The sequence below is a fragment of the Chiloscyllium punctatum genome, chromosome 2 (assembly GCF_047496795.1).
Source record: "Chiloscyllium punctatum isolate Juve2018m chromosome 2, sChiPun1.3, whole genome shotgun sequence".
Lineage (NCBI taxonomy): Eukaryota > Metazoa > Chordata > Chondrichthyes > Orectolobiformes > Hemiscylliidae > Chiloscyllium > Chiloscyllium punctatum.
The window spans coordinates 145,414,999-145,436,267 of record NC_092740.1 but is presented as its reverse complement, the minus strand read 5'-3'; the positions used below and the strand labels follow the sequence as shown (position 1 = coordinate 145,436,267).

Below are 21,269 nucleotides of genomic sequence, written 5' to 3'. Positions count from 1 at the left end.
ATTAGATAAGAACTAAATTAACAAACTTGTGTTAGGAATACGTAGGGAAATAGTTAATATTAATTTCCCTCAAGCATGAATCCAATTTTATGTTATGTCCCTTGTTTTAGGCGGTGGGAGGGGGAGACCTCAGCCTCCTCTGAAGTGTCCTGAGAGGAGATTGCTGTGTGTGGTTCCTTCTCTGGCAGGCTACGTCTGGGCACTGCACTGTCTCCTGGGGAGGCTGGGGTCATGCAGAGTGCACACCTGGTTCCCATCCCTCTGTCGCCATGCCTTCAGTCTTGAGAACCAGTGGCTGAGGCAATAGAGTGTGGGCACATGCGCCTATCGAGCAGATCCTGAGGGTCACAGACACAGACGGACAATCACTGCACAGCTGCAGCTTCTGGGCAATAGGGGCCTCTTCCTCCCACAAGCCATTTTGCTGCTGCTGTTCTTCCCAGTGCACTTGGTCAAAGTCCCTGATTCCCCACACCACCATGTCTTCTCCTGCCTGGGGCTGAGCAGGTATCTGGTGTCTGCCTGCCCTCCCAGTGCCAGCTGCCTGCATTGTTATGGTGAGGGGCTCACCAGCTTTTGCCCCAGACTTTCTAAGGCAAACCTTCCCACTGAGGTGTGTGTTAGTGGGCTGGTGGGAGAGGCAGGAGGTTGCCTTGTCAATGCTTCTTCTGAGGGGCTTGTTTCTCTCTCACCATCGGAGGGTGAAGTGCTGGGTAGCTGACTGTTTCTCTCCAGAGCTGGTGGAAATGTTGACAGGATTTGTGATATAAAAGAGAGAGATAGCAGCGTGGCTGCTGGTTAGAGATGGTGCGCTATGGACGTGGGGTTCCTGTGAGAACTGCAACGGAATGAAGAGTGGGACCTGGTTGTCTCAACATCCCCACACGCGCAGTCTCGGTCGCCTCCTGAGAGGGGCAGAATCCTCTCCTCTTAGGGATCAAGTAGTAGAATGCCAGACCACCCTCTACCTTTCTGCCCTGGTATTTTTATTATTCATTCATACGAAGAAGGTGTCATTGGCTAGGCCAGCATTAACTGCTCAAGTCTAAGTGCCCAGAGAGCAGTTGAGAGTCAGCCACATTGCTCTGGGTCTCGAATCACACGTAGACCAGACTAGTTAAGGATGGCAGTTTCCCTGAAGGACATTAGTGAACCAGATGGATTTTCCAACAATCAGCAATCACTCTTAACTCTAAGTTTTTTTTATTTTTATCGTCTTCCACAATTCAAACCCTGGTACCCAGAACATTACTTGGGTCTCTGATCAATATTCCAACAATATCACCATGAGGCTATTGGTCCCGTATATGGGCTGTGTCCTCCTGGAGAGAGAAGAAGGGAGGGGAGATGCGGCAGGCAATAGTAAGAATGACAAAGCATTTCGGGAGAACAGAGATAGAGTAAGATAGATGGCAGCAGGAAGAGTGTGGCACTTATTTTGCTACAGTGAACAATATCTCTAACAAAACAAAGGACATGCACTGATACACAGCAACATTCTAAGCAAAAAACACCTTTAGCCTCTACGCCTTCCTATAGCACAATTGGCCATTCCTTCATGCTGACCCATGTGACGATCTTTACTACAGTGGGGCCTTCAGCTGCTTAGCGGATCCGCAACAATCACTGTGCTGCACATTGACTTCTGGTTCTGGACGTTGCTGCTGCCAATGGAGCTCGGAAGGAGAAAGATAAAACATTAGCAAGAATACTGCTACTGAGATCTTGTGCCACAGCCTCGTCTGGTGTCCTCTGGGAAGAGGGGTCCTCAACCAGGACCTCAAAGTTCCTGTCAGAGAATCACCATGTTAATGTCCCGACATGTTCAGACTCTGTCCTTGATCTGAGATTGGCAGCTTTGGAATGCCAGTGCTTGTCTGGGTGTCCTGTTAAATATGGCACAGCTACCAGGGATGCTGGAATTTTGGCATATATCTGGGAAGAGGGGAGTTGTTTTTGGAACAGAGTATGGTAAGATAGGATAGAGTTGGATATAACAAACGCTGTAGTAGTAGAGTAGGCAGTTAATGAGTCAGAATTGGTGAGATATAGAGAGAGATCTTGCTAGTGCCATGGTGAGTATCCCTCAAGAAAATACCATGTCTCATACTTAGCCAAAAAAAAAGCAAGATTCAGCCCATATTCCTATTGAGGTGCAGTGCACAAAACTAACTGCATTACTCAAGATGCAGGTCTGACCAAGACTGTATACCACTGAAGCAAGACCTCTTGACATAGTTTATTATCATATTTGTCTGTCCTTTTATACTTGTCTAATAGTTTTGTATTTGAACTCACAAGTGTTTTTGCTTCTCTATAATCCCTAGTTTCTCACCAGTTAGAAGATAAATGGATGTATCTTTCTGTGATCTAAAATGAATGATCTCACGTGTTCCTACATTAAACACCAACTAGCATAGTTTTTTAAAATGAAAATGTTTTTTTTTAATCTTAAAAATACAAAAGATAGTATAACAATCTTATATTACAAAAACATTAACAATAAACTACCGACTACTCTTACGAAACAAATCAAAACTATCACAAAGATACGGAAAAACCTTTTCTACATTATAATTTGATAAATAATTGAACTTAGCAAAATAGTTTAAATTAGCTCAATTTATACTGAACTAACCTAACTTAGCTTAGATTAAGTTGAATTAGATAAAATTTAATTAACTTAAATTAACTCAATTCAAACAAATGAAATTAAGTTAAATTAAATTAAATTACACCACCCGGCGCACCTCAAGCAAAGCTCCCATTCACAGGAGCATCAACTGTTATATCTGTATTTATTCAAGCCTCCTCCTCCCACAAGGTCCCCGGACTGCCACACCTGGCCCTCACTGCTATATAAAGGCCCTGGTCAATGTGGCTGACAGGTCCGTGCGTACATAATTTAAAAAGGGCCAACACGTTTTATAGAATAGTTCAGTTTTCTAGTGCACCGCATTCGTAAGAAAATCCACTGGAATGTGCTCCATCACTAATCTGTGTCACCCCATCAGACCTGGGGGGTTTTCTGAGGTCCAGCTCATTAAAATGTTCTTCTTGCACAATACGTGAGAACACATGAATAATCTCTTCCCGTGTTCATCTGGTGAAGGCAGATTCAGCAAACCGGAAAGAAGGGATATCAGATCTGCCCTAACTTCAATTCCCAGGATCGCCTCCACCCCATTCACTATGGTATCCCAGTACCTACGAATCTTAAGACAGAACCACAGACAATGTGTCAGGGTGCCTGTGCTTATTTTACATTTTCAGTATTCTGGAGATGCTCCTTTCTTGAACTTTGCTAATTGTTCTGGGGCCATATGTCCTCCGATGTTTCAGATGAAAATTCTCTTCCTAGTTCCTGAGTCCAGACTCTGTAGAGTCTTTCCATATCTTCCAAGGTACCCCCTCTTTGTAGATGATATAGAGTACTGACTGAGAGAGTGCCAGTGCACCAGAGCACTCTTCTCTCTATGTCAGACTTGTAGGGCTGAGCAATAAACATGGTTCTTCTCTGTATGTAATCCCTAATCTGAAAATAATAGAAGAGGTCCCTACTGGGTAGCCTATACTTGTGACTTAACTGGTCATAAGACATCAGGACTTCTCCTTCCAACAGGTCTCCCAAACAGGAGATTCCCTTGACCTCCTACTTTAAAGCCAGAATCCATTGATCCCAGCCTGAATTCTGGGGCTCCAACTAAGGGGGTAAATGGTGAGGTCTTATGCCCTGCTGTATCATTACCCACACTTTATCCATGTTGATAACAATCAGGCTTCTACAATGCTCAGTAACAGATTTCATCCTATCCATAAACAGCAAATTAAGGACTGGACCTTGCCTGGGAGGCCTCAATATCAAGCCACATTGACCTTGGATCCTTCCACACCCAGTCACTCTCATAGGACAGTAGAGCACTTACTTGATATCACTTAAAATCTGGGATATCTATCCCCCCATACTCTGTGGAAGTTGTAACTTGGTAAATTTAATAGGAGGGTGCCTGTGACAACTGGCATAGCTATTGTCCACTTATTTAATCTATGTTTCATCCTAACTTCCTGTTCCATTTACACACCTTACTATCTCTACCAAGCTCATGCTGCCTGCAAGCATGGATGAATAACTATTTATTCCTTTATCCAAGTTGTGAACAAATACAGTGAAGTGAGATACACTGAAATACAGCCAGAAAGGAGAAGATTTCACACCTACAAGCAGATTATAAGCTACAACTAGATCAGAGAGGGAACTGAACTGGACTTTATGGAAGAGGCAATTCAAACAGAATCATTTCAGAATTACAGGAAAGAACAAGTGCACACATTCCTGTCCTCTGTAGGTCCAATAGTAGATCACGTTATAAAACAGGATGTAAGAGAGGAAACTGCAGCCTTTGACAATATTGTAAGAGCATTTGATGATTACTTTATGTTAACCCTCACTTGCATAATGAGAAATGAGAGTTCTCCAAGGACTCCATTTAATTTCTGGGACGTATCATTGATGAAGATGGCATAAAGACAGATTCCCAGAAAACAAAGACAGTAAAAGAGTTTTTTATTCCAAACTTATATATGACTTAAAGATTTCTGGAAACGGTAAAGCAGTTAGCAAAGTTTTTATCTAACCTGGCAACCATCATTGAACTCTTAACCCACTTCCTCAAGAGGTCTGAAGAATGGAGGAATGCACATCAAGAAGAGGCATTTCAGAAGGTCAAAGACATACTGACTTCTGCAAATGCCTTGGCCCAATGCAACCCATTATTCCCCACTATTTTTACTGTGAATGCCTCTGTCACAGATATTGGAGAAGTTCTCTTCAAAGAGCTGCCAAATAAATGCGTAAAACCAGTATCCTTCACATTGTAATGATTACCTGATACAGAAACCCAATATGTGTTTATTAAGAAGGTAGCCCTTTCACTAAAGTGTCAGATTTTCAGATTATAAACTGGATCTCATTGTTCTTGTTGAGACCAATTATAAACTACCGATCTAATTATTAGTTGAAAAGGAATTGGCAAAAAGTGCGTCCGTGTATACAATGATTTTGCCTTTGTCTCATGAGACTTACGTCTGTACGTTTTGTTAAAGACCAAGTACTTGCAAGTCTAATTACAGATATCAGCAGATGCCTTCCCTGAGTGACTGTTGACAAGCTTAGTTGATAAAGAATTGCTGGAGAACTGAATTCACAAACTCACGCAACAACAACATTGTGGCCAGCAACAGAAACAAAGCTTACATTCATCAGAGTGGGACAGAGAAAGGATCCCAAATATATCCCCATTTGGTTTGAAAATAAACCTGTTTGCTTAGTTATGAAAATCTCTTTTGAAAACAGGCAACGGCTTACTATTTTTGATGATCTATTACTTTGTGATGACAGATTCATAATCCCTCTTTCACTGAGAACTAATATTCTTGGCAAGATACATCAAGGACACCTGGGCAAGCTTCAGTATGGTGTTCAGGAATCACTCAACAGATGGTAGACCTTATAACAGTTTGTTAGTCTCAAGACAGACTTAGCCATGAAAGAGAAGAATTATTGATTCCAACTATCTTTCCCACCCAGTGTTCGGAATGTTTTGGAACTGACCTGTTTGTGGTTGAAGGATGGCTTTTGTCTATAAGTGACCCCTTATTTCTCTCAATGCATCAAAGTAAAGAAATTATACTTCAACACCACAGACACAGATACCAAGGTCATGAAATATTTGGCAGTAATGGAATTCTAGGTACTAATGGAATATCTGATAATATGCCATTGAAACATTTGAGAACTGTTGCACCATCTCATGGTTCAAACACATCACTGGACCACCAAGATAGCCTTGGTTGAATGGAAAAGCTGAACATGGAGGCTAAATGCTCAAAAGCCTCTTGAAGAATAGGACATGCTTCTTCACAGCTCTACTAGACGTCTGTGCACTGCATTGCAATATGGCCTCTCACCATCAAAACTACAAGTGGGGAGAAAAATTAAGATCCCAGCTCTCCATCCTTCCAAAGTGGTTGATTGCATCTTGACTCCGAGGTACAATTTTATTGGTCTTCCAGAGCTTTTTTCAAAGGTAGGCAGGTGAACTCAATTGGGCAGGAGGTCAGATGTTAATTTGCGAACAGGATGTTAAGCGTTTGTTATTTCGTTCTTGGAATTTTTCAGATGTGTTGGATTTCCTAATTGCAGTTGGCAATAACCTGTTTTGCATTCATTAATGTTTCATGAATACCTATTAACACCCGAGCCTGCTAGAATTTCATTTATGGGTGCAACTTTATTTTTGCCAAAAATAGGAAACACATTTGTGCAAAAACCCAATTATATATATGAGGTGTGTGTCTATTGATGTCCAATGCCTCATTCAGCCTCTGGAAAGGGAAAATATCTTCACTAACTTGACTGCCTCAGGAAAAAGCCATTTCTTTGCACAAACACTTGCAGGGTTTGAGCTGAAACATTTTATTTTTATGCAATCTACCATCATACACTTAAAGTGTCAGGGATGAAATCTCAAGGGGCCCATTACTCTGTCCATGCGAAAAAGAGGGAACCAACTTAAATGAGGAATTCGTCTAAAACAAGATCAAAAGGAGCATTGACAAAATAATGACAGAAAGCTGGGCTGGGTGTAAAGGAAAGGGAGGGAATGGAACTGAAAAAGCAAGGGAACAGAATGAAAGCTTGCTGTCCCACCCACCAGCTGTACATGGAAAAGTACAATCTCCATATCCATGGCAAGAACATGGAAACAGAATGGGATAAGTTGGCATGAGGGGGAGGGAGAAAGAGCTGTGGAACTTAATGACGGGGTGAGTGTAAGAATGAGTCTGAACATGGGATTTCAATGAGGACTGGGGGAAGGACCAGAAATATCCAAAGAGATGGTGGAAGGGTTGATAGTCAAAGGGTTGGAGGGTGAAATTGGAGGAAGGCAGAAGTAATGGGAGATGGAAGGGCAAGTCCATCAAAAGTTATGGGGAGGAAAATGTACTTGAAAAGGGCGGGTGAGGGTGAAAGAGCCAAAATTGCATCAGTTGTTTTCCAGAGGACGGTTTTGAACAATGCGCAGCATAAGAGAAAGGGACACAACCATCACAAAACATGATATCCCTAATCAAGATAGTGAAACTATAAGTGCCAAAAGCATTTGTGTGAGCAGTTCCAGAAGGCCTTTGCATTGAAGTTAAGCAACCATTGCACATTAAGGGTCCTTGAATGTTGAAATGCTGTAAACAGCTCCGTCCCATTCATTTCTTAACTTTTCACGAGCGGAGGTCCACCAGCAGTGCTGATAGTGGTGGGTTGAGATGTAGGGAATTAAGGGTTTATGCCTGAAATGTTGACTCTCCTGCTCCTCGGATGCTGCCTGACCAGGTGTGCTTTTCCAGGACCACACTTTTTGACTCTGATCACCACCATCTGCAGTCCCCACTTTCTCCTGAGGTGTGGGGGATGGATGAATGTGCAATTGTTTGCACAGGACCATTCACAAGCTCATGCAAATGAGAAGTAACCACTCGGTCACAAGAGAATTATGTGGACTGATCCTACCAATGTGTCGGGCTGGAGGGGTAAACAGGGCAGATCAATCCAAAATATGCTACTTGATACATGCGTGCTCAGCATTGTCAGGAAAAAGAGCACAAAGATTTTGCATTCGGCAGCATCAGGAAAGGGGAGGGCAACCATGGATATGGAGGTTGTACTTTACCATGTACAACTGGTGGGTGGGACAGCAAGCTTTCATCCTGAATAGATTAGATTACTTACAGTGTGGAAACAGGCCCTTTGGCCCAACAAGTCCACACCGACCCTCCGAAGAGCAACCCACCCAGACCCATTCCCCTATATTTACCCCCTTCACCTAACACTACGGGCAATTTAGCATGGCCAATTCACCTAACCTGCACATTTTTGGACTGTGGGAGGAAACCTGAGGCGGGAATTGAACCCGGGTCTCTGGTGCTGTGAGGCATCAGTGCTAACCACTGTGCCACCGTGCCGCCCATAAATAGGTCCCAAGATTACCACTGACTACAAGTTGCCAAATGCAAAGCATACATTGTATTCTTACTCTTCTTTCACATCAAATGGGTGGTTCGGTGGCTCAGTGGTTGGCACTGCTGCCTCACAGCGCCAGGGACCCAGGTTCAATTCCCTCCTTAAGCAACTATCTGTGTGGGGTTTGCACATTCTCCCTGTGTCTGCATGGGTTTAATTCGGGTGCTCCGGTTTCCTCCCACAGTCCAAAGATGTGCAGGTTATGTTAATTGGCCATGCTAAATTGCCCATAGTGTTAGGTGCATTAGTCAGGAGTAAATATAGAACTTAGAACAGAATAGGCCCTTCAGCCCACGATGTTGTGCCGACCACTGAACCTCATGTATGCATCCTCAAATTTCTGTGACCATATGTATGTTGAAGAGTCTCTTGAATATCCCCAATGACCCTGCCTCCACAACTGTTGCTGGCAACGCATTCCATGCTCTCACAACTCTCTGTGTAAAGAACCCACCTCTGATATCCCCTCTATATTTTCCTCCAACCAGCTTAAAACTATGTTAGTCATTTCTGCCCTGGGAAATAGTCTCTGGCTATCGACTCTATCTATGCCTCTCATTACCTTGTATACCTCAATTAGGTCCCCTCTTCTCCTCTTTTTCTCCAATGAAAAAAGTCAGAGCTCAGTCAACCTTTCCTTATAAGATAAGCCCTCCAGTCCAGGCAGCATCCTGGTAAACCTCCTCTGAACCCTCTCCAAAGCATCCACATCTTTCTTATAATAGGGCGACCAGAACTGGACACAGTATTCCAAGTGCGGTCTAACCAAAGTTTTATAGAGCTGCAACAAGATCTCACGACTCTTAAACTCAATACCCCTGTTAATGAAAGCCAAAACACCATATGCTTTCTTAACAACCCTGTCCACTTGGGTGGCCATTTTAAGGGATCTATGTACCTGCACCCCAAGATCCCTCTGTTCCTCCACACTACCAAGAATCCTATCCTTAATCCTGTACTCAGCTTTCAAATTCAACCTTCCAAAATGCATCACCTCGCATTTATCCAGGAAATAGGGTAGGGGAATTTGTCTGGGTGGGATATCCTCCGGAAGATTGGTGTGGACTTGTTGGGCCAAATGGCCAGTTTCCATACTGTAGGAATCTAATCAGTAATTCCATGCCAGATATGTGAACCACTGAACCCTGCAGCTGTCTTAGTATTGACAAGACTAGAGAGATGAAGTTGAACAAGAGCAAAGATGGCAGAATCAGGGATATGAGGTTCCCAGGCTCCAGCTGTATTATTGCAGAGGACGTGTAGTTGTCTATCTTCACTGATTGTGGTCTGTGCATCAGGAAGCTGAGGATCCAGTTGCAGAGGGTGGAGTCAAGACCTCGGAGTTTTGAGATCAGTCTGGAGAGGATAATGTGTTGATAGTGGGTATATATCTGCAGGAATTGTTGACTGTGGTCATAAATGATAAAGGGAGTGGAGCCCCTTGCTGTTGAGGAATCCGGCTGGATGATGCCATGGAGCCCTGAGTACTATGGGAGTGCCCCCTTGCACCTGAAGGAACCCAGCAATAGCTGCAACTCCCAGGGCTTAGGAAGGTTAGCTGTGTGGGTCATGGTGAACTGGACTAATGATTACTTTCGTTTAAAGGCGATTGGGGAACTCAAGAAAAGGTTTTTGAGTTATAGATTGTGAGGTGCCACAGAAATCTGCAGTTGAACTTGGAAGGGGACGGCAATGAGGAAGTTCAGGGCTGATGTGACTGTCAGGCCCACAAGCATAGCTCTTCCTTCCCATGCCTTGAGGCTGCCGATCTGTCAGCAGGAGGTGGCAGATGGATGTGACCAGTTCTCTAGTCATGCAGAGATATCTTCTGCTTTGTCCATCACTCATCCAGAAGGAGTTGGAAAATCTTCTGCACACCATTTCTCTATAGACCCTGAAGACCCTGGTTCCCCTCTTTATATGCTGATGTTTATTTGTCATTCTCAACCCCCTACTAGGCTCCCTGTACCCCCACGACTATGTAGCCAAATTCCAAATGAACACCACCTACAAGTTTACTGATGACAATACCATGGTAAAACAGATATCAAACAATGACAAGTCAGAATACAGAAAGGAGGCAGAGGGCTTGGTGAGGTGGTGCAATGATAAGATCCTCACTCTCAATGTTGGCAAAACTAAAGAATTGACTTCAGAATGAAATGAGGAAAACAAGCTCCCATCTACATCTATGGAGCAGAGGTTCAGAAAGTTGAGAGTTTCAAGTTTCTCGGAGTGACGGTAACTGAAAACCTGTCCTGGATTTCCCACGTAGATGTGACAGTCAAAAAGGGACAACAATGCCTCTTCTTCCTCAGGCGGCTCAGGAAATTCAACATGTCCATAAGGACCCTCACTAAGTTTTATAGATGTACCACAGAAAGCATAGTCTGGGTGCATAACGGTCTGGTACAGCAAGTGCCCTGCCCAGGAACGCAACAAACTAAAGAAGTTGTGTGCACAGCCCATACAATCACGGAAGCTAACCTTCTATCCATGGACTCCATTTACGTGGCATGTTGACGCTGAAAGGCTGCTAATATCATCAAAGACCCGTTGCACCCCTATAATGCTCCCCTACAACCTCTTCTGTCAGGCACAAAGTACAGAAGCTTGAACACCTGCACCAGCAGGTACAAGTATAACTTCTTCCCTGCTGTTATTAGACTGATGAATGGATTCTCTACCTTAAAATAATGTTGATCTTGCTTCGCGTACATCCTGTGCAGTGTAACCTATATGCTTCACTCTAAGTACCCTATGATCTGTATGTCCTTTATGACCGTGATCTGCCTGTACAGCTCGCAAACAAAGCTTTTCACTGTACTTAGGTACACGTGATAATAAATCAAATCAATTTATCTATCCATGGAGCTGCTAATGCTCATACATTCTACACAACTCCCAGATTCCTTCAGTGTTATCGGCCCCATCTCCAGACCACATCATCTCCAGGGCTGGCACATGGATGACAACGGATATCCTCAGAAAGAATGGCTAATGACCTATCTGTGAACCCCTCAGATAGATGCTGAACTGGGCTAAAATGCTGCCCAAGCTGAGGTCTGTGCTTGTAACATAGACCTTTGTCTGCAAGGCAAATTTCTCTGTCACTGAAATATAGGGCCATACCTTACTGGCTGATTCTCCTAACACCATCGTGCTGCTTATACTCCTGGTTCCCCCAGGGTTTGCTCGTCCCACATCAACAGCAAATCACTGCAACAAATGTCTCTCACCTTGTAGCAAGAAAGCTACTCTACTGTACATACACCATGGAAACAGACCCTTCAGTCCAACCCTTCCATGCCGACCAGATATCCTAAGTTAATCTAGTTCCACTTGCCAGGTTTTGGGACGTATCCCTCTAAACCCTTCCTATTCAAATACCTACTCAGCTGTTTTTAAATGTTGTACTTGTACCAGCATTTCTGTTATTTTCTTATTTATCATTATTATTTCTCCAGTCTCCCCTTCTTAGTGATCTATGCTTACTTTAGCTATTCTATTCCTTTTATGTATTTTCAGAAGATTTTATTGTTCTGTTTTTATATTTGCTCTCAGTTTTTTTTCTCATACTCCAATTTCTTCCTCTGCTTTTTTGTTTGTCATCATTTACTGGTATCTAACTTTTTTCTCAATCCTTTCGCCTCCCACTAATCTTTGAAGAATTGTGAATCTTTGCTTTCAATTTGGTACCATCCTTAACTTCTCTAGTTCACCAAAGTTGTGCATCCTTCTCATAGAGCCATTCTTTTTCAATGGAATATATTTTTATCAAGAATCACGAAATTTCTTATTAAATGTATGGCATTGCTTCACCACTGTCTCATATCTTTACTCAGCTTTAACCACTCTGCCTTCAAGCTTAACTAAGGACAACTGGAAAGGTACAACACTAGTTTTGGGTTAAACTTGCTGACCCTCAAATTGATTGTAAAATTCTATTACACCTTGATCACTCTTATCTGCAGCATCCTTTGTGATGAGGTAATTTCTTCATTCTGTCTTATTATATGTTACTCAATCTAAAGCAGGAGTGACGATAACCAACAAACTGTCCTGGACGTAGATGCCTCTTCTTCCTCAAGGGACTTAGGAAATTTGGCATGTCCATAAATACCATCATCACTTTCTCAGAGGCATTATAGAAAGCTTACTGTCTGGATGCATAATGTCCTGGTATGGCCCCAGCTCTGCCAGGACTGTAAGGGACTACAGAACATGGTGTGCACAGTCCAGACCACCACAGAAGACAACCTCCCGTCCAGGGACTCCATTTACACAACTCTTGCCACGGAAAAGGCTGCCAGCAAAGATCTGTGATAATGTTCTCCTACAGCCTCTGCCGGCAGGTAGAAGATACAGAAGCTTGAACACATGCAGCAGCAGGTTCAAGAACAGCTTCTTCCCTGCCATTATTAGATTGATGAATGGACTCCTCTAACTTCAAATAATGTTGATCTTGCTAATGTTGATCGTGCTTTCTGCATCTTCTGTGCAGTTGTATCTTGTATGCCTCGCTCAAAGTACTCGCTGACCTGAATGTCCTTGTTTCTTATGATCTGCCTATATGGCTCAAAAAACAAAACATTTCATTGTACTTAGGTACATGTGACTACAATAAATCAAATCAAATCAATCAAATAACCTCTTCCTATCATGGAGAAAATGTAGAGAATCACCAGGAGATGCAGTGAATTCTTCAAGAAGTAGGTCTTTTATTTGCAAACAAAAAACCGTGACACTGAGAAAGCAGGTTCTCAAATACCCCCGAACGTCAGCATCCATGGTTTTTTATATCTTTTTTTAATCATGTTTCTGTTAGCTTATCAGCATGTCCAACTATATTAATCAAAGTACCTCATTCTAGCTACACAATAAACCAGCGATATTAGTTCCCATTATCTCTTTAGTTGTACATTCTACTTAATGTTATTCTAATATCACGGTGAGATATTTAGTGCTAATTCTTGCAACAATGGTCTTTCGTTCCAGACCCTACTTAATATTTTCCTAATGTCATGATTAGATATTTAATATCACCTCTGCTACAGTGATCTTCCATTCCAGACTAACCTGTCATGATAGATATTTAGCTATTCCATCTATTACAATAGTCTCCTGTCTCAAGCTGCCTGTACTAACTATTAATTAGATATTTAATGTCATGCCCCAAATATTTATGGTCCCAGTCTTGTCATAATGACACTTAACATGGAGACTACCTCTACTAACAGTTATCTCATCTAGTCATAGTAACCTTTCAGCCTTACTCTGCTAATTGGTGTAAGAGCATTCCATTATTCTTATCCCATCCTGCCTTCCACAGACAAATTGCCAGTGGTCTTCATGCTTTAACCTTTCCCATGCTTCCATACTCTTTATTTTCCATATTCCCTTCTTGGTTTCAGAATATACTCTTCTAAGAAACCACTCAATACACTTTTGCCACTGGTCTATAGCTATTTTTACCTCTTAACAGACTCTCGCTTTCTTTGCCAGTTGAACTCAGGCCTTATACCCAATAACCAAAGCGCTTTCCACTCCAACTCATAGACCTTACAGAAACGTTTAGATTACCTACAGTATGGAAACGGGCCTTTCAACCCAACAAGTCCACACCGACCCAAAGAGTAACCCATCCACACCCATTTACCCCTGACTAATGCACCTAACACTATGGACAATTTAGCATGACCAATTCACCCGCCCTACACATCTTTGGATTGTGGGATGAAACCGGAGCACCCGGAAGAAACTCACGCAAATGCGGGTAGAATGTGCAAACCCCACACAGACAGTCACCTGAGTCAGGAATCAAACCCAGGTCTTCTCCACAGAAAACTCCCCAGGATTCCAACCAAGGCTCCACCCTGCATCACTCAGCTCTACGACAAAGGAAGTTAGCTGAGAGATCCAATAGATATTTATATTAATTAACTTCTTAGCTTCAAAGTGAAACCTCTTCACAGTGAATTCTGCATGAATAATTTAAATTTCTAATGAAGTCTGTCAATTCTCCTCAGACTTACTGTCTGCAGCTTCTTGGCTAACTGAAGGTGACCCATTCCTTTATTGCTTTAAATCTGACCTCATAAATACACGTGGTACCCTTTAAATTGCAATTAACATCAGCTTGTTAGATTTGCATTCACTTTAGGGCTGTTTACTAGACCTTTAATCAGGTTTTCCAATCAACACTGTAATTGCCAATCTTAAAAATAAAAATCACACCTCAAAATATTACAATGAACTATAACCTACATGATTATGACCATCTTTTTCTTTAAGATTAACAGCATTGGTATCTCACTAGAAGCCATATCAGTATTCATAACCCAGCTTACTGTAGTTATGTTCCATAGAATTAACAATACGTTTAGTGACCTCAACGTGTTGCTGTTCCAAAACAAAATTATCTTTTAACATTTTTAATCAAAATTTGAAAGTGATTCATTCTTTTACATTCTTTAAGCGTGATTTAAATCCATAAATTAATAAATCAAGATAACATTTTAACAGATCTGTTCCCACATACTGTTTAATTAATTAGTCAAAATGCTTTGCATCCAGTATAATCTGTTCATTTGATTTGCTTTATTTATTTTGTTACATGTACCTAGGTACGGTGAAAAGTTTTGTTTTGCATGTAGTACAGGCAGATCATAGCATACAAAATGCGTAGGGGTAACAGAACAAAGCAAGGAATACAATGTTATAGCTGCAGAGAAGGTGCACAAAGAACGAGGTCAACATTAAGAGGTCCATTGAAATGGAAATTGAAGAGGTCCATTCAGAATTAAACAACAGTGGGGAAGAAGCTATTCTTGAGTTTGTTGGTACATGTGTTTAAGCTTTGATATCTTCTGCCTGAAAGAAGAGGTTGGAACAGATGATAGCCAGGGTGGAAGAGATCTTTAATTATGTTGGCTGCCTTTCTGAGGAGTGAGAAGTGTTGATGGAATCGATGGATGGCATGTTGGCTTGCGTGATGGACTGGGCTGTGTTCACAACTCTCTGTAGTTTCTATGGTCCTGAGCTAAGTGCATACCAAGCTGTGAAGGATCTGGATAGAACACTTTCTGTGGTGCATCAACAAAAATTGATAAGAGTCCTTGTGGACATGCCAAATTTTCTTAGCCTTCTGAAGACGTAAAAGCATTGTTTTGCTTTCTTGACCGTCGCATCAGGGTGGGTGGAACAGGTCAGATTGTTGGTGATCATCACTCCTAGGAATGTGATGCTCTCGATTTCGAAGCTACTTGGATGCTGCCTGAACTGCTGTGCTCTTCCAGCACCACTAATCCATGCTCTCGATCATCTCCACTACAGCTTGTTATGAAGATGTGGGTGTACCTTTAAGAGAGTTAAAAGCAGCAGAACTACCAGACACAGCACTGTTGCTCCCTCACCACCAGACGCCTGGAGGAAGAACGCCTCACCTTCTGCCTCAGAACACTTCAACCCCAGGGCATCAATGTGGACTTCAACAGTTTCCTCATTTCCCCTTCCCCCACCTCACCCTAGTTCCAAACTTTCAGCTCAGCACTGTCCCCATGACTTGTCCGGACTTGTCCTACCTGCCTAATTCCTTTTCCACCTATCCACTCCACCCTCTCCTCCCTGACCTATCACCTTCATCCCCTCCCCCACTCACCTATTCTACTCTATGCTACTTTCTCCCCACTCCCACCCTCCTCTAGCTTATCTCTCCACGCTTCAGGCTCTCTGCCTTTATTCCTGATGAAGGGCTTTTGCCCGAAACGTCAATTTCGCTGCTCCTTGGATGCTACCTGAACAGCTGTGCTCTTCCAGCACCACTAATCCAGAATCTGGTTTTTCCAGCATCTGCAGTCATTGTTTTTACCAAGTGTTGTCAATAAGGCAACAGTGTATGTAACACTGGTTGAACAAATCAAGTAGTTCATTGTTTCGTTGCCTGAAGACAAAAACAAATTCAAATTCGGCTAATCAGTTTAAATTATACCCCAATAAAAATACCAATTTCCAGTCAAGTTTGAATTGAGTATATTGACAAGCTTAAAAGCCAATGACTCAATCCGATGCTTTGGGGTATAATACCGGGGGAAATTGAACAGTTGAGAGAAGACTTGCCAATCCTAGCATGTACCAGACTGCTTGAAAAAAAATCTCTCTAAAAAGTACCTTTTCGATCAGTACCTTGTGATACAGAAAATTCTAACAAGGAGAAAAGAAGACATAGGAAGATGTCTGGTTTTGAGATAAGAAGTGCTGTTTTGTAAATCTTAATTGGGAGTTTTATCCGACTAGTATTATCGAAGGCAAGGTAAAATATACGTTAGAGAAAGAAACTGTAAATACTGGTTAGTTAATTATTCTCTGTTTTACTTTAAGAAATAAAGTTGTTAATTTTTACTTTAAATAGTTCTTGGACACTCGATTTTTGCAGATTACTGCACGGGAAAGATCTTTTCTGTGTTGCTGGTTTTAAATTAACCAGGAGGGTTTACACTGTGTCGTAACAAGCTCTATTGATGTAAATAGGGTCATGCCCTCCATCTTGATTCCTGAAGTCAATGGCCAAATGTTTCATTATGCTGACATTGAGGGAGAGGTTGTTATCTTTCACTATCTTCACCCTACTCCTCAGAATTATCTTCATTATGTGTCGTTCAAGGAATCAGATATAGCAGTGAGGAGCAATGATATCTTGGAAAGATAATCACATTTGGCCATATAGTTGACCCCCAAACAGTCAGGGAGAAAGAGGCGATCAAATATGTAATCAAGTTTCAAAGAAGTGTAAGGATAATAAGGCATTAATAGTAGGGGATTTACCTGTATTAATTGAGATAGTATTAGTATGCAAGGTAAAGAAGGAGCAAATTCTTAAACAGCATCTAGGAGAACGTGTTTTTTTTACCCACTTACATAGAAAGCCCAACAAGTTCTGGACCTAATGTTCAGAAATGAGCTCTGGAGCCATATTTTCCCTGGAGCGTCGGAGGCTGAAGGTATTATAAAATCATAAAAATATATTATAAAATCATGAGGGGCATGGAGAGGATAAATAGACAAGGGGTAGTCCAAAATTAGAGGGCATAGGTTTGAGGTGAGAGGGGAAAGATATAAAAGGGATCTTAGGGGAAACATTTTCACATAGAGGGTGGTGCACGTGTGGAATGAGCTGCCAGAGGAAGTGGTGGAGGCTGGTACAATTTCAACATTTAAAAGGCACCTGAATGGGTATATGAATAGGAAGATTTCAGAGGGATATGGGCCAAGTGCTGGCAAATGGGACTAGATTGGATTAGGATATCTGGTCAGCATGGACGAGTTGGACCAAAGGATCTGTTTCTGAGCTGTACGTGTCTACGACTCTATGACATAGCTGAGATTTTAAATGAGAACTTTGCACCTGTATTCACGACAGAAAAGTATGATATAGATCTAAAGATCAGGAAGAGGTGCAATGATGCACTTGAACAAATTAGCATTGAGATGGAGGAGGTAATGGCAGTTAAGGTAGACTTGGAATTGGATAAACAAGCCAAACAAGACATATGAGTGGCTGCTGTGGGAAGCAAGAGCAGAGATTACAAGGGCTCTGATTCAAATCTTCTCTGGCCTGGGGAAGGGTACCAGAGGACTGGAGGACAGTCAATGTGGTACCATTATTCAAGGAAGCTGGAAGGGATAAACCAGGGAACTACAGGCCAGTGAATCTAATGTTTGTAGTTGGGAAACTATTGGAAAAAATTACGAGGGACGGAATAACTTGGAGAGGCAAGGATAAATTAAGTGTAGTCAGCATGGCTTTGTAAGGGGAGATCATTCAATAAACTGTTTGAGAAGGTGATGAGGTGTGCAGATATAGTCTGTATGGATATCAGCCAGCTTTTTGGGTTAGGATATCTGGTCAGCATGGACGGGTTGGACCAAAGGGTCTGTTTCCATGCTGTAGACCTGTTAAAAAGCCCTTGAGAGCCAGGGTAATCTGGCAAACTGGATACAGAATTGGCTTAGTAACAGGACAAAGTTAACAATAACACAACACCAGGTTATAGTCCAACAGGCCTTATCGAAAGTACAAGCTTTTGGTGTGCTGCTCCTTTGTCAGTCACAGCTACCTATGGAAGGAGCATCACTCCAAGAGCTAGTGCTTCCAAATAAACCTGTTGGACTATAACCAGGTGTTGTGTGATTTTTGACTTTGTCCACCCCAGTCTAACACTGGTTCCTCCACATAATATCCACATCATTAGTAACAGGGAGCAGACGGTGATGGTCGACAGTGTTTTTGTGAATGGAACTGTCCAGTGGCATAACACAGAGTTCAGGGCTGGGTTCCTTGCTGTTTGTTGTGCACATTAATGATCTATACATGAATATAGGATGTATAATCAGCAATTTTGCAGGTATCATGAAAATTGATGGTGTGGCAAATAGTGAAGAAGAAAGCCTTAGACTACAAGATAATATAGGTGGGCTGGTCAGATGGACTGGACAGTGGCAAATGGCATGTAACCCCGAAAAGTGTGAAATGATGCATTTTGGAAGAGGAGCAAGGCAGGGGAGAGCACATTGAATGGTAGGACCCTAGGAAAGGTACCTTGGTGAGCATGTCCATATATCCGTGATGGCAGCAGAATTGGTGAATAAAGCGGTTTTGAAGATAGATGGGAAACTTGCCTTTATTTGTTAAGGCATTGAATACCAGACCAGGGAGGTTATGTTGGAGCTGTAATATAACATTAGGCCACATTAGAAATATTGTGTGCTGTTCAAGTTAAAACGTTCTAGGAAGGTCGTGATTGCACTGGAGAAGGTGCAAAAGGAGATTCAACAGGGATGCTGCCTGGGTTGGAGCAATTCAGCTAAGAAGAGAGACTAGATAGGCTGTGAAATAACTTCAGAGGCCAGTATTCCATCACCAAATCACCCTTTATTTACACATGCATTGTACTTGACACTGGTCTGGCTCCCTCAGAGCCAGCTCTCAGAGTGAACAGAATTTCCTGAGTATATCTATCAGTCAGGGAACCCTGACTGGACCAGATTAACAGCCCCAGTCAGGGAACTCATATTCTATAAGGTCACCTGGCTGACCCTGTTACAAATACTACAAGCCTCCCCCTTGAAGTTGGAGATACAGACCTGTTCTTTTTCTTGTAGCTCCTCCGGGGATGTTTGGACACCAGGTCGGATTCCTCCTACTCAGCCTTGGATACGGGCGGCATGTACCAGACCGTAACCCGCCTTTTACAACCGGAGTGTCGGGGAAGAAATTCATCTTCTTCTTCAGGCAGTAAAAATGTTAAGGCTGTGACATCAGCCGTGTCCATCTCAGACTTCCATGCGAGGTGGAGAGGGGAGAAACCATGGGTTCTGACTGCCTTTCCAGTTGTTCTGATGGGCCAAGTATGTTTTGCTCCTTCCTTGTTTGTGAGTTTGCAGCATTCATGTGATCCCAATTAAATTTATGAATTGTAAACCAGTCCAAGTGACTTCTGCTCATGTATCATTCAGCCTGATGACATTATACACTCTGTCAATTGACATAATTGTTGTGCGCTCTGTCTAGTTGACATCTGCTTGTTATACACTGGCCTGATTGACACCCATTCATTATAATCTCCAAGCGATTGACACACAGTTATTATACACTGCATTGATTGACATCTGCTTGTTATACACTCTGCCTATTTGATCGCCACATGTTATACATTCTGTCAATTGATGCGTGCTCATTATTCACTCACTTGATTCATACCCACAGAGTATGTACACTCCACTCAATTGTCACACCCTTGTTTTTAAATCTTCTGATTTTCGCTTGCTTCTTATACTCACTCTGCCCATTTGTCATAGTGTTGTTATTCACTCTGTCTGATAGATACCCTTTCAATATGTACAGTTGTTGATTGACACCTACCCATTAAAAACCTTAACAATTCACACACCCTCGCTATAAACCCCGCCTGATTGTCACCCACTCATTGTACACCTTTGTTTTTTGACACCCACTTGAACTATTCCTGCCTGATCAACCCCTGCCTGTGATATGTCCCATTAAATTGTCATGAACTGTGTTCGGCACACTCACTACCCACTTTTACACTTTATTGGTAAATATTAAAAGATTTAAGAGGACAGAATGCAGCTTTATATCTAAGGTTGAATGCACATCAGGATGAATATAGGAGAGAACTGAAAAGTGACTCAAAGGACAATAAACAGAACACGAGTTAAGGGCAGTAACTCAGAGTGGAACGAGATCTTCTTGAAGATCCAGTTCCAGGATCTATGCTGTTGAGTGAGTATTTCAATGATTTGGAATATAAATCTAGAGGTCCTGGTGATGATGTTTCACAAAACACCTAAAAGAAGCTATTATTTCTTTAGAAAGCCAAAGGAAATTGCAAAGGCTATCAGTAAACTGCAGGAATAGGTTAAACAGTCACAGCTCGAACAAAATGGCAAGAGAAAAAACAGGGGCATTTATAAAGCACTTTTAACATAATAATCAATAAACATGTTTCACAGGAACATTATCAAATAAAACATGCCACCTATCCATATAAAATGACAAGTAACCAAAAATTTGATCAAAGAGGAAGCATTTCAGGAATGAGTTAGCAAGGTCGAGAGATAGAGGAGGAGAGTTTCAGCTTTTCATTATATTTATTCCTAAATTGAGGGCATAGCTGCCTGCGGTGGTGTAATAAACAGTTACTGCTCTGAAGAGACCAGAATTGAAGGAATTCAGAAGGGCTATGCAGCTAGAGTAGGCTGCAGAGACATGATGCAGTGATGTTATGAACAGATTTAAACATGAGGATGCGAATTTTAAAATAATGCCCTTGGAGATCAAAAAGGTAGACAAGCAGGAGGCTGGGAGAACACAGCAAGTCAGGCAGCATCAGGAAGTGGAGAAGTTGACGTTTCAGGTGTAACCCTTCTTCAGGACTGCGGGGGTAGAGGGGGGGGTGTAGAGGGAGCTGCAGATAAAGGGGTGGCAGGGGCAGAATGGCGATGTTGGGATAGGTGAAGACAGGTAGAGGGTACAACCTGGTTGGTCAATGGGAGGGATGATTCTGGTTGGTGGCAGGGAGGAATGGAATAGAGGGGGAGGGGCTGAGAAGGGGCTGAAATTGGAGAACTCAATGTTGGATCCTCCAGGCTGTTGGCTGCCCAGGTGGAAGAT

General features: G+C 42.3%; 1 long non-coding RNA gene across 1 annotated transcript in view; it reads left to right on the top strand.

The window, feature by feature from the left end:
* The window catches only part of LOC140491378 (uncharacterized), a 28,709-nt gene extending 9,150 nt beyond the window's left edge, over nt 1-19,559 (top strand). Inside the window, exon 3 of the long non-coding RNA XR_011963300.1 lies at nt 19,238-19,559. This is a non-coding gene — a long non-coding RNA (uncharacterized lncRNA). The remainder of the gene's footprint in view (nt 1-19,237) is intronic.
* The last annotated feature ends 1,710 nt before the right edge of the window (nt 19,560-21,269 follow it).